Raw genomic sequence first — 15827 nt, 5'->3', positions numbered from 1 at the left:
ACATTTTTTGGATTTTTATATGTGATAATGTTCTATGATATGTATGTGTTCTAATGAGCCATCATTTGTCCAATTCTGACATGAATTTAAGGTCTAAAAAGCAAAAACCCAATTTAAGGTTCACGCTTTGTTTCCGTTAAAATGAACCGAAATATTTTGTGGATTTTTATATGCGATACTGTTCTATGATCTGTAAGTGTTCTAATGAGCCATCAGTTGTCCAATTCTGACCTGAATTTAAGGTCTAAAAAACAAAAACCAATTTTTGCCGAAAAGCGTAGGTAGCGGTTCACGCTTTGTTTCCGTTAAAATGAACTGAAATATTTTGTTGATTTTTATATGTGATATTGTTATATGATCTGTAAGCTTTCTAATGAGCCATCATTTGTCCAGTTCTGATCTGAATTTAAGGTCTAAAAAGCAAAAACCAATTTTTGCCGAAAAGCGTAGGTAGCGGTTCACGCTTTGTTTCCGTCAAGATGAACCGAAATATTTTGTAGATTTTTATATGTGATATTGTTCTATGATCTGTAAGGTTTCTAATGAGCCATCATTTGTCCAGTTCTGATCTGAATTTATGGTCTAAAAACCAAAAACCAATTTTTGCCGAAAAGCGTAGGTAGCGGTTCACGCTTTGTTTCCGTTAAAATGAGCCGAAATATTTTTTGGATTTGTATATGTGATAATGTTCTATGATCTGTAAGGTTTCTAATGAGCCATCATTTGTCCTGTTCTGATCTGAATTTAAGGTCTAAAAAGCAAAAACCAATTTTTGCCGAAAAGCGTAGGTAGCGGTTCACGCTTTGTTTCCGTTAAAATGAACCGAATTTTTTTTTGGATTTGTATATGTGATATTGTTCTATGATCTGTAAGCTTTCTAATGAGCCATCATTTGTCAAGTTCTGGCCTGAATTTAAGGTCTGAAAAGCAAAAACCAATTTATGCCGAAAAGCGTAGGTAGCGGTTCACGCTTTGTTTCCGTTAAAATGAACCAAAATATTTTGTGGGTTTTTATATGTGATATTGTTCTATGATATGTAAGCTTTCTAACGAGCCATCATTCGTCCAGTTCTTACCTGAATTTAAGGTCTGAAAAGCAAAAACCAATTTTTGCCGAAAAGCGTAGGTAGCGGTTCATGCTTTGTTTCCGTTAAAATGAACCGAAATATTTTGTTGATTTTTATATGTGATATTGTTATATGATCTGTAAGATTTCTAACGAGCCATCATTCATCCAGTTCTGACCTGAATTTAACGTCTGAAAAGCAAAAACCGTTTTTTGCCGAAAAGCGTAGGTAGCGGTTCACGCTTTGTTTCCGTCAAGATGAACCGAAATATTTTGTAGATTTTTATATGTGATATTGTTCTATGATCTGTTGTAGTAATTCGATTGCGGTAAATACGGATTCGATGCTCGGACTTGAAAAGATTTTTAAAACAAAAATATATACACAATATGTCACAAGATCAAGAGGAACCAGGACTCAGGATTCCAATGTGTTTCATATTCAAGTGGCTCAGAAAATAATTCTAGGCGATTATAGTTCAAAATAAAACAAGTATTAACTCTATCTTTGCCAAATTAGATTCCACAAAATATTACTTGTATATGATAAGCATGGAACATCAAGAATCCCTAGGACTAAGCATGTTCCATCAAACAAAATCACAAGTAATTAATTGAAATCATAAATCAATTAAAATCGGTGCAAAAAGTGAATTAAGAATTATTTAAATAACCACATGGCTGAAAAACAGCTTCCTCCATCATCCCAGTATTGGGGTTTAGCTACTCATAATAATCATGTTCTTAAAATACATACTTGATGCTCAAAATATGATTAAAAGAGTGAAAAATATAATACAGTGAAACTACGACCCTCTTTAAGCGTCCAGAGAAGAACGATAGAATACCACTGCTGTAAAAACGATACCTCACGGCTGCTGTTGACGCTGCTGTTTTAAGACCCTCGGACGCTAGTCGTTGACACTGTTTATAAACGACTGTCTATGCTGGTGTGTTCTTCGTGTTCTTCGAGCTTTGTTAATGGCAGCAGCAGCAGCAGGTACAATTCCTGCAACTCCTCCTGCGCCTCTCTGCTGGCCTCCCAATCGACCCCTAACTCTTGATAAACTTTCTCTCACTTCCCACCAGCCTTTATATACCAATAGGGTCCAAATAACTCGATTAAATCCGAGTTTATCTCCCTTTTTTCTTCACGTGCAGTTGAGAGAGAAATCTCTTTTCTGTTGCTTTGTACGCGTCTTCTGGCAATTTCTTACGCTCCAAAATTCTCCTAATCCTTAAACAAGACTAGATACACTTTACTTCAACGTAAAACTCTCCCAGAATCTCTAAATATATTTGAAAACTTCACAGAGAACACATATTCTGTTTGGACTTTGATCGCTTCTCACGGCCATTCCAGCCCAATTAGATCAGCCCAATCACTTGCATAGGGTCTGTTTAGGTCTAACAGGATTATCCCAACTGATTTCCGGTGTTTAATCGCATTAAAACTCCTCCAATAATCGAACCAAAATCTGCCAGACGATGCATGCATTTTCCCGCCAAAATTTGCTTTTAAATTTGAGAAGTTGACCTCCCCTTATCTGTGGCTGGTCTCCCTTTAGCAGCTGCCTGGAAATGGGTCACCCCTTAGTAATTAGGTTACCCCTTATCCAAAATCAAGGATCCGTATAGCAAGTGTCCTCTGGGGCATTTTCCGCACTTTTTCCGGGGTTCCTCCGGGGTATTTCTGGGGTACTTCCGGTACACTTCTGGGGCGCTTCCGGTACTCTATCAACGGAGGTCCAAACGCCGCATTTTCAGCCAATTTCGCCGCAAATCCTTATTCTTCTAAAAACACCTACAAATAAATAAAATAACCAAATAAGTACAAAATTGAGCACTAACAATATATACAAATGAGCTATATTAGACACATAAATGCGTCTATCATGATCTGTAAGGTTTCTAATGAGCCATCATTTGTCCAGTTCTGATCTGAATTTATGGTCTAAAAACCAAAAACCAATTTTTGCCGAAAAGCGTAGGTAGCGGTTCACGCTTTGTTTCCGTTAAAATGAGCCGAAATATTTTTTGGATTTGTATATGTGATAATGTTCTATGATCTGTAAGGTTTCTAATGAGCCATCATTTGTCCTGTTCTGATCTGAATTTAAGGTCTAAAAAGCAAAAACCAATTTTTGCCGAAAAGCGTAGGTAGCGGTTCACGCTTTGTTTCCGTTAAAATGAACCGAAATATTTTGTAGATTTTTATATGTGATATTGTTCTATGATCTGTAAGGTTTCTAATGAGCCATCATTCGTCCAGTTCTGACCTGAATTTAAGGTCTAAAAACCAAAAACCAATTTTTGCCGAAAAGCGTAGGTAGCGGTTCACGCTTTGTTTCCGTTAAAATGAGCCGAAATATTTTTTGGATTTGTATATGTGATAATGTTCTATGATCTGTAAGGTTTCTAACGAGCCATCATTTGTCAAGTTCTGACCTGAATTTAAGGTCTGAAAAGCAAAAACCAATTTTTTCCGAAAAGCGTAGGTAGCGGTTCACGCTTTGTCTCCGTTAAAATGAACCGAAATATTTTGTGGATTTTTATATGTGATATTGTTCTATGATCTGTAAGCTTTCTAATGAGCCATCATTTGTCAAGTTCTGACCTGAATTTAAGGTCTGAAAAGCAAAAACCAATTTATGCCGAAAAGCGTAGGTAGCGGTTCACGCTTTGTTTCCGTTAAAATGAACCGAAATATTTTGTGGATTTTTATATGTGATATTGTTCTATGATCTGTAAGCTTTCTAACGAGCCATCACTCGTCCAGTTCTGACCTGAATTTAAGGTCTGAAAAGCAAAAACCAATTTTTGCCGAAAAGCGTAGGTAGCGGTTCACGCTTTGTTTCCGTTAAAATGAACCGAAATATTTTGTTGATTTTTATATGTGATATTGTTATATGATCTGTAAGCTTTCTAACGAGCCATCATTCATCCAGTTCTGACCTGAATTTAACGTCTGAAAAGCAAAAACCATTTTTTGCCGAAAAGCGTAGGTAGCGGTTCACGCTTTGTTTCCGTCAAGATGAACCGAAATATTTTGTAGATTTTTATATGTGATATTGATCTATGATCTGTAAGGTTTCTAATGAGCCATCATTTGTCCTGTTCTGATATGAATTTAAGGTCTAAAAACCAAAAACCAATTTTTGCCGAAAAGCGTAGGTAGCGGTTCACGCTTTGTTTCCGTTAAAATGAACCGAATTTTTTTTTGGATTTTTATATGTGATATTGTTCTATGATCTGTAAGCTTTCTAATGAGCCATCATTCGTCCAGTTCTGACCTGAATTTAAGGTCTGAAAAGAAAAAACCAATATTTGTCGAGAAGCGTAGGTAGCGGTTCACGCTTTGTTTCCGTTAAAATGAACCGAAATATTTTGTGGATTTTTATATGTGATATTGTTCTATGATCTGTAAGCTTTCTAATGAGCCATCATTTGTCAAGTTCTGACCTGAATTTAAGGTCTGAAAAGCAAAAACCAATTTATGCCGAAAAGCGTAGGTAGCGGTTCACGCTTTGTTTCCGTTAAAATAAACCGAAATATTTTTTGGGTTTTTATATGTGATACTGTTCTAGTATCTGTAAGGTTTATAATGAGCCATCATTTGTCCAGTTTTGACCTGAATTTAAGGTCTAAAAAGCAAAAACCAATTTTTGCCGAAAAGCGTAGGTAGCGGTTCACGCTTTGTTTCCGTTAAAATGAACCGAAATATTTTGTGGATTTTTATATGTGATACTGTTCTATGATCTGTAAGTGTTCTAATAAGCCATAAGTTGTCCAATTCTGACCTGAATTTAAGGTTTGAAAAGCAAAAACCAATTTTTGCCGAAAAGCGTAGGTAGCGGTTCACGCTTTGTTTCCGTTAAAATGAACCGAAATATTTTGTGGATTTTTATATGTGATATTGTTCTATGATCTGTAAGCTTTCTAACGAGCCATCATTCGTCCAGTTCTTACCTGAATTTAAGGTCTGAAAAGCAAAAACCAATTTTTGCCGAAAAGCGTAGGTAGCGGTTCACGCTTTGTTTCCGTTAAAATGAACCGAAATATTTTGTTGATTTTTATATGTGATATTTTTCTATGATCTGTAAGCTTTCTAACGAGCCGTCATTCATCCAGTTCTGACCTGAATTTAACGTCTGAAAAGCAAAAACCAATTTTTGCCGAAAAGCGTAGGTAGCGGTTCACGCTTTGTTTACGTTAAAATGAACCGATATATTTTTTGGATTTTTATATGTGATAATGTTCTATGATATGTAAGTGTTCTAATGAGCCATCATTTGTCCAATTCTGACATGAATTTAAGGTCTAAAAAGCAAAAACCCAATTTAAGGTTCACGCTTTGTTTCCGTTAAAATGAACCGAAATATTTTGTGGATTTTTATATGCGATACTGTTCTATGATCTGTAAGTGTTCTAATGAGCCATCAGTTGTCCAATTCTGACCTGAATTTAAGGTCTAAAAAACAAAAACCAATTTTTGCCGAAAAGCGTAGGTAGCGGTTCACGCTTTGTTTCCGTTAAAATGAACTGAAATATTTTGTTGATTTTTATATGTGATATTGTTATATGATCTGTAAGCTTTCTAATGAGCCATCATTTGTCCAGTTCTGACCTGAATTTAACGTCTGAAAAGCAAAAACCATTTTTTGCCGAAAAGCGTAGGTAGCGGTTCACGCTTTGTTTCCGTCAAGATGAACCGAAATATTTTGTAGATTTTTATATGTGATATTGTTCTATGATCTGTAAGGTTTCTAATGAGCCATCATTTGTCCAGTTCTGATCTGAATTTATGGTCTAAAAACCAAAAACCAATTTTTGCCGAAAAGCGTAGGTAGCGGTTCACGCTTTGTTTCCGTTAAAATGAGCCGAAATATTTTTTTGGATTTGTATATGTGATAATGTTCTATGATCTGTAATGTTTCTAATGAGCCATCATTTGTCCTGTTCTGATCTGAATTTAAGGTCTAAAAAGCAAAAACCAATTTTTGCCGAAAAGCGTAGGTAGCGGTTCACGCTTTGTTTCCGTTAAAATGAACCGAAATTTTTTTTGGATTTTTATATGTGATATTGTTCTATGATCTGTAAGCTTTCTAATGAGCCATCATTCGTCCAGTTATGACCTGAATTTAAGGTCTGAAAAGCAAAAACCAATATTTGTCGAGAAGCGTAGGTAGCGGTTCACGCTTTGTTTCCGTTAAAATAAACCGAAATATTTTGTAGATTTTTATATGTGATATTGTTCTATGATCTGTAAGGTTTCTAATGAGCCATCATTCGTCCAGTTCTTACCTGAATTTAAGGTCTGAAAAGCAAAAACCAATTTTTGCCGAAAAGCGTAGGTAGCGGTTCACGCTTTGTTTCCGTTAAAATGAGCCGAAATATTTTTTGGATTTGTATATGTGATAATGTTCTATGATCTGTAAGGTTTCTAATGAGCCATCATTTGTCCTGTTCTGATCTGAATTTAAGGTCTAAAAAGCAAAAACCAATTTTTGCCGAAAAGCGTAGGTAGCGGTTCACGCTTTGTTTCCGTTAAAATGAACCGAAATATTTTGTGGATTTTTATATGTGATATTGTTCTATGATCTGTAAGATTTCGAATGAGCCATCATTCGTCCAGTTATGACCTGAATTTAAGGTCTGAAAAGCAAAAACCAATTTTTGCCGAAAAGCGTAGGTAACGGTTCACGCTTTGTTTCCGTTAAAATGAACTGAAATATTTTGTTGATTTTTATATGTGATATTGTTATATGATCTGTAAGCTTTCTAATGAGCCATCATTTGTCCAGTTCTGATCTGAATTTAAGGTCTAAAAAGCAAAAACCAATTTTTGCCGAAAAGCGTAGGTAGCGGTTCACGCTTTGTTTCCGTTAAAATGAACCGAAATATTTTGTGAATTTTTATATGTGATACTGTTCTATGATCTGTAAGTGTTCTAATAATCCATCAGTTGTCAAGTTCTGACCTGAATTTAAGGTCTGAAAAGCAAAAACCAATTTTTGCCGAAAAGCGTAGGTAACGGTTCACGCTTTGTTTCCGTTAAAATGAACTGAAATATTTTGTTGATTTTTATATGTGATATTGTTATATGATCTGTAAGCTTTCTAATGAGCCATCATTTGTCCAGTTCTGATCTGAATTTAAGGTCTAAAAAGCAAAAACCAATTTTTGCCGAAAAGCGTAGGTAGCGGTTCACGCTTTGTTTCCGTTAAAATGAACCGAAATATTTTGTGGGTTTTTATATGTGATATTGTTCTATGATATGTAAGCTTTCTAACGAGCCATCATTCGTCCAGTTCTTACCTGAATTTAAGGTCTGAAAAGCAAAAACCAATTTTTGCCGAAAAGCGTAGGTAGCGGTTCACGCTTTGTTTCCGTTAAAATGAACCGACATATTTTGTTGAGTTTTATATGTGATATTTTTCTATGATCTGTAAGCTTTCTAACGAGCCATCATTCATCCAGTTCTGACCTGAATTTAACGTTTGAAAAGCAAAAACCAATTTTTGCCGAAAAGCGTAGGTAGCGGTTCACGCTTTGTTTCCGTTACCGAAATATTTTGTGGATTTTTAGATGTGATATTGGTCTATGATCTATAAGCTTTCTAACGAGCCGTCATTTGTCCAGTTCTGACCTGAATTTAAGGTCTGAAAAGCAAAAACCAATTTATGCCGAAAAGCGTAGGTAGCGGTCCACGCTTTGTTTCCGTTAAAATGAACCGAAATATTTTGTGGATTTTTATATGTGATATTGTTCTATGATCTGTAAGCTTTCAAATGAGCCATCATTCGTCCAGTTCTGACCTGAATTTAAGGTCTGAAAAGCAAAAACCAATTTTTGCCGAAAAGCGTAGGTAGCGGTTCACGCTTTGTTTCCGTTAAAATGAACCGAAATATTTTGTGGATTTTTATATGTGATATTGTTCTATGATCTGTAAAATTTCTAATGAGCCATCATTCGTCCAGTTCTGACCCGAATTTAAGGTCTGAAAAGCAAAAACCAATTTTTGCCGAAAAGCGTAGGTAGCGGTTCACGCTTTGTTTCCGTTAAAATGAACCGAAATATTTTGTGGATTTTTATATGTGATATTGTGTTATGATCTGTAAGCTTTCTAATGAGCCATCATTCGTCCAGTTATGACCTGAATTTAAGGTCTGAAAAGCAAAAACCAATTTTTGCCGAAAAGCGTAGGTAGCGGTTCACGCTTTGATTCCGTTAAAATGAACCGAAATATTCTGTGGATTTTATATGTGATATTGTTCTATGATCTGTAAGCTTTCTAACGAGCCATCATTCGTCCAGTTCTGACCTGAATTTAAGGTCTGAAAAGCAAAAACCAATTTTTGCCGAAAAGCGTAGGTAGCGGTTCACGCTTTGTTTCCGTTAAAATGAACCGAAATATTTTGTTGATTTTTATATGTGATATTGTTCTATGATCTGTAAGCTTTCTAATGAGCCATCATTCGTCCAGTTCTGACCTGAATTTAAGGTCTGAAAAGCAAAAACCAATTTTTGCCGAAAAGCGTAGGTAGCGGTTCACGCTTTGTTTCCGTTAAAATGAACCGAAATATTTTTTGGATTTTTATATGTGATATTGTTATATGATCTGTAAGCTTTCTAATGAGTCATCATTTGTCTAGTTCTGATCTGAATTTAAGGTCTGGAAAGCAAAAACCAATTTTTGCCGAAAAGCGTAGGTAGCGGTTCACGCTTTGTTTCCGTTAAAATTAACCTAAATATTTTTTGGATTTTTATATGTGATATTGTTCTATGATCTGTAAGCTTTCTAACGAGCCATCATTCGTCCAGTTCTGACCTGAATTTAAGGTCTGAAAAGCAAAAACCAATTTTTGCCGAAAAGCGTAGGTAGCGGTTCACGCTTTGTTTCCGTTAAAATGAACCGAGATATTTTGTGGATTTTTATATGTGATATTGTTCTATGATCTGTAAGCTTTCTAACGAGCCATCATTTGTCAAGTTCTGACCTGAATTTAAGGTCTGAAAAGCAAAAACCAATTTTTGCCGAAAAGCGTAGGTAGCGGTTCACGCTTTGTTTCCATTAAAATGAACCGAAATATTTTGTGGATTTTTATATGTGATATTGTTCTATGATCTGTAAGCTTTCTAATGAGCCATCATTCGTCCAGTTCTGACCTGAATTTAAGGTCTGAAAAGCAAAAACCAATTTTTGCCGAAAAGTGTAGGTAGCGGTTCACGCTTTGTTTCCGTTAAAATGAACTGAAATATTTTGTTGATTTTTATATGTGATATTGTTATATGATCTGTAAGCTTTCTAATGAGCCATCATTTGTCCAGTTCTGATCTGAATTTAAGGTCTAAAAAGCAAAAACCAATTTTTGCCGAAAAGCGTAGGTAGCGGTTCACGCTTTGTTTCCGTTAAAATGAACCGAAATATTTTGTGGGTTTTTATATGTGATATTGTTCTATGATATGTAAGCTTTCTAACGAGCCATCATTCGTCCAGTTCTTACCTGAATTTAAGGTCTGAAAAGCAAAAACCAATTTTTGCCGAAAAGCGTAGGTAGCGGTTCATGCTTTGTTTCCGTTAAAATGAACCGAAATATTTTGTTGATTTTTATATGTGATATTGTTATATGATCTGTAAGCTTTCTAACGAGCCATCATTCATCCAGTTCTGACCTGAATTTAACGTCTGAAAAGCAAAAACCGTTTTTTGCCGAAAAGCGTAGGTAGCGGTTCACGCTTTGTTTCCGTCAAGATGAACCGAAATATTTTGTAGATTTTTATATGTGATATTGTTCTATGATCTGTAAGGTTTCTAATGAGCCATCATTTGTCCAGTTCTGATCTGAATTTATGGTCTAAAAACCAAAAACCAATTTTTGCCGAAAAGCGTAGGTAGCGGTTCACGCTTTGTTTCCGTTAAAATGAGCCGAAATATTTTTTGGATTTGTATATGTGATAATGTTCTATGATCTGTAAGGTTTCTAATGAGCCATCATTTGTCCTGTTCTGATCTGAATTTAAGGTCTAAAAAGCAAAAACCAATTTTTGCCGAAAAGCGTAGGTAGCGGTTCACGCTTTGTTTTCGTTAAAATGAACCGAAATTTTTTTTGGATTTTTATATGTGATATTGTTCTATGATCTATAAGCTTTCTAATGAGCCATCATTCGTCCAGTTATGACCTGAATTTAAGGTCTGAAAAGCAAAACCCAATATTTGTCGAGAAGCGTAGGTAGCGGTTCACGCTTTGTTTCCGTTAAAATGAACCGAAATATTTTGTAGATTTTTATATGTGATATTGTTCTATGATCTGTAAGGTTTCTAATGAGCCATCATTTGTCCAGTTATGACCTGAATTTAAGGTCTGAAAAGCAAAAACCAATTTTTGCCGAAAAGCGTAGGTAACGGTTCACGCTTTGTTTCCGTTAAAATGAACCAAAATATTTTGTGGATTTTTAGATGTGATATTGTTCTATGATATGTAAGCTTTCTAATGAGCCATTATTCGTCCATCTCTGACCTGAATTTAAGGTCTGAAAAGCAAAAACCAATATTTGCCGAAAAGTGTAGGTAGTGGTTCACGCTTTGTTTCCGTTAAAATGAACCGAAATATTGTGTGGATTTTTATATGTGATATTGTGCTATGATCTGTAAGATTTCTAACGAGCCATCATTTGTCCAGTTCTGACCTGAATTTAAGGTCTGAAAAGCAAAAACCAATTTTTGCCGAAAAGCGTAGGTAGCGGTTCACGCTTTGTTTCCGTTAAAATGAACCGAAATATTTTGTTGATTTTTATATGTGATATTGTTATATGATCTGTAAGCTTTCTAACGAGCCATCATTCATCCAGTTCTGACCTGAATTTAACGTCTGAAAAGCAAAAACCATTTTTTGCCGAAAAGCGTAGGTAGCGGTTCACGCTTTGTTTCCGTCAAGATGAACCGAAATATTTTGTAGATTTTTATATGTGATATTGTTCTATGATCTGTAAGGTTTCTAATGAGCCATCATTTTTCCAGTTCACGCTTTGTTTCCGTTAAAATGAGCCGAAATATTTTTTGGATTTGTATATGTGATAATGTTCTATGATCTGTAAGGTTTCTAATGAGCCATCATTTGTCCTGTTCTGATCTGAATTTAAGGTCTAAAAACCAAAAACCAATTTTTGCCGAAAAGCGTAGGTAGCGGTTCACTCTTTGTTTCCGTTAAAATGAACCATATTTTTTTTTGGATTTTTATATGTGATATTGTTCTATGATCTGTAAGCTTTCTAATGAGCCATCATTCGTCCAGTTCTGACCTGAATTTAAGGTCTGAAAAGAAAAAACCAATATTTGTCGAGAAGCGTAGGTAGCGGTTCACGCTTTGTTTCCGTTAAAATGAACCGAAATATTTTGTGGATTTTTATATGTGATATTGTGCTATGATCTGTAAGATTTCTAACGAGCCATCATTTGTCAAGTTCTGACCTGAATTTAAGGTCTGAAAAGCAAAAACCAATTTTTTCCGAAAAGCGTAGGTAGCGGTACACGCTTTGTTTCCGTTAAAATGAACCGAAATATTTTGTGGATTTTTATATGTGATATTGTTCTATGATCTGTAAGCTTTCTAATGAGCCATCATTTGTCAAGTTCTGACCTGAATTTAAGGTCTGAAAAGCAAAAACCAATTTATGCCGAAAAGCGTAGGTAGTGGTTCACGCTTTGTTTCCGTTAAAATGAACCGAAATATTTTGTGGATTTTTATATGTGATATTGTTCTATGATCTGTAAGCTTTCAAATGAGCCATCACTCGTCCAGTTCTGACCTGAATTTAAGGTTTGAAAAGCAAAAACCAATTTTTGCCGAAAAGCGTAGGTAGGGTTCACGCTTTGTTTACGTTAGAATGAACCGAAATATTTTTTGGATTTTTATATGTGATAATGTTCTATGATATGTAAGTGTTCTAATGAGCCATCATTTGTCCAATTCTGACATGAATTTAAGGTCTAAAAAGCAAAAACCCAATTTAAGGTTCACGCTTTGTTTCCGTTAAAATGAACCGAAATATTTTGTGGATTTTTATATGCGATACTGTTCTATGATCTGTAAGTGTTCTAATGAGCCATCAGTTGTCCAATTCTGACCTGAATTTAAGGTCTAAAAAACAAAAACCAATTTTTGCCGAAAAGCGTAGGTAGCGGTTCACGCTTTGTTTCCGTTAAAATGAACTGAAATATTTTGTTGATTTTTATATGTGATATTGTTATATGATCTGTAAGCTTTCTAATGAGCCATCATTTGTCCAGTTCTGATCTGAATTTAAGGTCTAAAAAGCAAAAACCAATTTTTGCCGAAAAGCGTAGGTGGCGGTTCACGCTTTGTTTCCGTTAAAATGAACCGAAATATTTTGTGGGTTTTTATATGTGATATTGTTCTATGATATGTAAGCTTTCTAACGAGCCATCATTCGTCCAGTTCTTACCTGAATTTAAGGTCTGAAAAGCAAAAACCAATTTTTGCCGAAAAGCGTAGGTAGCGGTTCACGCTTTGTTTCCGTTAAAATGAACCGAAATATTTTCTTGATTTTTATATGTGATATTGTTATATGATCTGTAAGATTTCTAACGAGCCATCATTCATCCAGTTCTGACCTGAATTTAACGTCTGAAAAGCAAAAACCATTTTTTGCCGAAAAGCGTAGGTAGCGGTTCACGCTTTGTTTCCGTCAAGATGAACCGAAATATTTTGTAGATTTTTATATGTGATATTGTTCTATGATCTGTAAGGTTTCTAATGAGCCATCATTTGTCCAGTTCTGATCTGAATTTAAGGTCTAAAAACCAAAAACCAATTTTTGCCGAAAAGCGTAGGTAGCGGTTCACGCTTTGTTTCCGTTAAAATGAGCCGAAATATTTTTTGGATTTGTATATGTGATAATGTTCTATGATCTGTAAGGTTTCTAATGAGCCATCATTTGTCCTGTTCTGATCTGAATTTAAGGTCTAAAAACCAAAAACCAATTTTTGCCGAAAAGCGTAGGTAGCGGTTCACGCTTTGTTTCCGTTAAAATGAACCGAAATATTTTGTTGATTTTTATATGTGATATTGTTATATGATCTGTAAGCTTTCTAACGAGCCATCATTCATCCAGTTCTGACCTGAATTTAACGTCTGAAAAGCAAAAACCATTTTTTGCCGAAAAGCGTAGGTAGCGGTTCACGCTTTGTTTCCGTTAAAATGAACCGAAATATTTTGTAGATTTTTATATGTGATATTGTTCTATGATCTGTAAGGTTTCTAATGAGCCATCATTTGTCCAGTTCTGATCTGAATTTATGGTCTAAAAACCAAAAACCAATTTTTGCCGAAAAGCGTAGGTAGCGGTTCACGCTTTGTTTCCGTTAAAATGAGCCGAAATATTTTTTTGGATTTGTATATGTGATAATGTTCTATGATCTGTAATGTTTCTAATGAGCCATCATTTGTCCTGTTCTGATCTGAATTTAAGGTCTAAAAAGCAAAAACCAATTTTTGCCGAAAAGCGTAGGTAGCGGTTCACGCTTTGTTTCCGTTAAAATGAACCGAAATTTTTTTTGGATTTTTATATGTGATATTGTTATATGATCTGTAAGCTTTCTAATGAGCCATCATTCGTCCAGTTCTGACCTGAATTTAAGGTCTGAAAAGCAAAAACCCAATTTAAGGTTCACGCTTTGTTTCCGTTAAAATGAACCGAAATATTTTGTGGATTTTTATATGCGATACTGTTCTATGATCTGTAAGTGTTCTAATGAGCCATCAGTTGTCCAATTCTGACCTGAATTTAAGGTCTAAAAAACAAAAACCAATTTTTGCCGAAAAGCGTAGGTAGCGGTTCACGCTTTGTTTCCGTTAAAATGAACTGAAATATTTTGTTGATTTTTATATGTGATATTGTTATATGATCTGTAAGCTTTCTAATGAGCCATCATTTGTCCAGTTCTGATCTGAATTTAAGGTCTAAAAAGCAAAAACCAATTTTTGCCGAAAAGCGTAGGTGGCGGTTCACGCTTTGTTTCCGTTAAAATGAACCGAAATATTTTGTGGGTTTTTATATGTGATATTGTTCTATGATATGTAAGCTTTCTAACGAGCCATCATTCGTCCAGTTCTTACCTGAATTTAAGGTCTGAAAAGCAAAAACCAATTTTTGCCGAAAAGCGTAGGTAGCGGTTCACGCTTTGTTTCCGTTAAAATGAACCGAAATATTTTGTTGATTTTTATATGTGATATTGTTATATGATCTGTAAGATTTCTAACGAGCCATCATTCATCCAGTTCTGACCTGAATTTAACGTCTGAAAAGCAAAAACCATTTTTTGCCGAAAAGCGTATGTAGCGGTTCACGCTTTGTTTCCGTCAAGATGAACCGAAATATTTTGTAGATTTTTATATGTGATATTGTTCTATGATCTGTAAGGTTTCTAATGAGCCATCATTTGTCCAGTTCTGATCTGAATTTATGGTCTAAAACCAAAAACCAATTTTTGCCGAAAAGCGTAGGTAGCGGTTCACGCTTTGTTTCCGTTAAAATGAGCCGAAATATTTTTTGGATTTGTATATGTGATAATGTTCTATGATCTGTAAGGTTTCTAATGAGCCATCATTTGTCCTGTTCTGATCTGAATTTAAGGTCTAAAAAGCAAAAACCAATTTTTGCCGAAAAGCGTAGGTAGCGGTTCACGCTTTGTTTCCGTTAAAATGAACCGAATTTTTTTTTGGATTTGTATATGTGATATTGTTCTATGATCTGTAAGCTTTCTAATGAGCCATCATTTGTCAAGTTCTGACCTGAATTTAAGGTCTGAAAAGCAAAAACCAATTTATGCCGAAAAGCGTAGGTAGCGGTTCACGCTTTGTTTCCGTTAAAATGAACCGAAATATTTTGTGGGTTTTTATATGTGATATTGTTCTATGATATGTAAGCTTTCTAACGAGCCATCATTCGTCCAGTTCTTACCTGAATTTAAGGTCTGAAAAGCAAAAACCAATTTTTGCCGAAAAGCGTAGGTAGCGGTTCATGCTTTGTTTCCGTTAAAATGAACCTAAATATTTTGTTGATTTTTATATGTGATATTGTTATATGATCTGTAAGCTTTCTAAAGAGCCATCATTCATCCAGTTCTGACCTGAATTTAACGTCTGAAAAGCAAAAACCGTTTTTTGCCGAAAAGCGTAGGTAGCGGTTCACGCTTTGTTTCCGTCAAGATGAACCGAAATATTTTGTAGATTTTTATATGTGATATTGATCTATGATCTGTAAGGTTTCTAGTGAGCCATCATTTGTCCAGCTCTGATCTGAATTTATGGTCTAAAAACCAAAAACCAATTTTTGCCGAAAAGCGTAGGTAGCGGTTCACGCTTTGTTTCCGTTAAAATGAGCCGAAATATTTTTTTGATTTGTATATTTGATAATGTTCTATGATCTGTAAGGTTTCTAATGAGCCATCATTTGTCCTGTTCTGATCTGAATTTAAGGTCTAAAAAGCAAAAACCAATTTTTGCCGAAAAGCGTAGGTAGCGGTTCACGCTTTGTTTCCGTTAAAATGAACCGAAATATTTTGTAGATTTTTATATGTGATATTGTTCTATGATCTGTAAGGTTTCTAATGAGCCATCATTCGTCCAGTTCTGACCTGAATTTAAGGTCTAAAAACCAAAAACCAATTTTTGCCGAAAAGCGTAGGTAGCGGTTCACGCTTTGTTTCCGTTAAAATGAACCGAAATATTTTGTGGAT

The sequence above is a fragment of the Papaver somniferum genome, chromosome 9, assembly GCF_003573695.1.
Source record: "Papaver somniferum cultivar HN1 chromosome 9, ASM357369v1, whole genome shotgun sequence".
Classification (NCBI taxonomy): Eukaryota; Viridiplantae; Streptophyta; class Magnoliopsida; order Ranunculales; family Papaveraceae; genus Papaver; species Papaver somniferum.
Note: the sequence above shows the minus strand (reverse complement) of the source record.